Raw genomic sequence first — 2,342 nt, forward strand, 5'->3', positions numbered from 1 at the left:
TACACAATAAAATGAATAATAATGTTAAGAAAAAATAATTTAGTCATAGTGGTTAAGGTTATTTCACAATCACACTAAAAAAAATTCAAAAGGAATAATAAGGGATTGCTTTTAATATTCAAAGAGCAATAGCAATTGTTGCAAAAAAAAAAAAACATAATCAAACCCAAATCTCATCTATTCTTACCTGACTTCATAGAAATCGGCGCAACAATCACTACTCAACCTTACTGTAACTAATCGTTACGATATCTCGTATCCATCAAGAAGAGATATCTAAACAACTTCCCTAGAAAAGGAGAATGGCCATCCACTATTCAAGGTGAAACTACTCTAAAATGTAGTTATCTCTTCTATTATAAATACACTGACCTCTGATATATTCAGAACCTAATCTACTAAAGACCTGCTTTAAACTCTTACTAACTTAAGTATCGGAGTCCCTTGCAGGTACCACCCCCCACCTCCACACAAGGAACTCGGACGGCGGCACCTCGACATCGGCGGCACCTCAACATCAATACAAGTCGGACGCGGACCTCAAACGAGTCTGGACATAATGTTCAGACCCAAACTATCCATTTTAGGTAACCCTCGGAACATTGGCGCCATTGTGGGAGACCTGGAAGTCTATACCAACCATGACGGACGAGAAATTTGAAGACGGACACGCTGAATTTGAGTCTGAGCCAGAACCTCATAACGACAAACGAGCCCTTATGATACCCCTATGACAAGAAGGAATAAGTAATTCTAATGGGGAAGGGACGTCAAAAAATTTTCAAAACCAATGACTACAGTTAGAGGTACATCCACCTGAAAATAAAGAACTTTCACACCAACTAAGATCATGGGACTCGTACACGAATATCATGGCTGGTTGGAGTAACTCAAACAGGAGATTAAGCGACAAAGAGAAGCCAAAAGAGATATGCGAAGGGAGGTACGACGTAGAAGGGAACTCGAGGAAAAGCTTCTAAAATTAGAAGCTGATCTAGGAAATCGGATCAACAATGCTGAACGAGAAGAAAGCCCTTTTGGGAAAAAAAATACATTTATAGAAGAGATCATCCCAAGAAATTTTAAAAGCTCCGACATGGATCTCTATGATGGCACGACCGACCCAAGATATCATCTTAGCAATTTTAAAAGTAGGATGTATCTGGATGACGCATCCGATGTGACTCGTTGCAAGGCTTTCCCGATAACATTAGCAAAGTAGCAATGAAGTGGTTTGACAGCTTACCACCCAAGTCGGTGACTTGCTTTGATGACATGGCAAGGAAGTTTCTTACCCGATTTTCAATCCAAAAAGACAAAGTCAAACATGCTCCAAGTCTCTTAGGGGTAAAACAAGAAGTCGAAGAGACTCTCTGAGCTTATATGAAAAGGTTCAATAAAGCCTGTTTAGAAATACAGAATTTGCCTCCTAAAGTAGTAATAATGGGATTAGTTAATGGTCTTAGAGAATGACCATTTTCTCAATCCATATCAAAGCAACATCCGACCTCTTTATATGAAGTACAAGAGCGGACAGAGAAGTATACCAATATGGAGAACTCCCAACTTAGAGATCCAGTCCAAGGCCAAACCATCCCTACCAAGCTAGGGATAAGGATAAAAAGATAAAGAAAAAAGAGGAATATAGCTCAAAAACGTCTCGGAGATACCACAATTACACCCCACTCCGAGTTTCTCTTGTTGATATCTATAGGGAGATCTATCACATTGAAAAACTTTTGCCTCTCTGCCTCATTAAACACAAAAAGGCTAGAAATCGAGTGGAATACTGCGAGTATCACAAATTATATGGGGATTCTACTAACGATTACTATGATCTGAAAAATATTATAGAAAAGTTAGCTAGAGAAGGTCGGCTAAATAGATACCTTGCAGAAAGATCGAACGACCCAGGAAAAAGGAAGAGAGGTGATAAACATGGAGGTTGGCAAGATTGGCTACCACAAACCCTTGATAGGCACATACACATGATAAATGGAGGACTTGCAGAGGTAAAATTACTAAGTCCTCACGCAAAATGCATCTTAAAGAGGTATATCAAGTCGTGGAAGATTGCAGAATTTTCGATTTACCGACAATTTCGTTCATCAAGGAAGATGCTCAAGGAGTGACACGTAGTCACGACAACCTTGTGGTAATCACAATGATCCTTGCTAATGCAAACCTCCATAAAACTTTGGTGGATCACGGAAGCTTGGCTGACATTTTATTCAAACCCGCTTTTGATAAACTCGGGTTAGAAGAAAAGAAACTGAAGGCTTATCCAGATAACCTTTTTGGGGTAAGAGATACGCTGATCTGACCTCTTGGTTATATTTCTT

This window comes from Arachis duranensis, unplaced genomic scaffold (genome assembly GCF_000817695.3).
Source record: "Arachis duranensis cultivar V14167 unplaced genomic scaffold, aradu.V14167.gnm2.J7QH unplaced_Scaffold_232527, whole genome shotgun sequence".
Taxonomy (NCBI): domain Eukaryota; kingdom Viridiplantae; phylum Streptophyta; class Magnoliopsida; order Fabales; family Fabaceae; genus Arachis; species Arachis duranensis.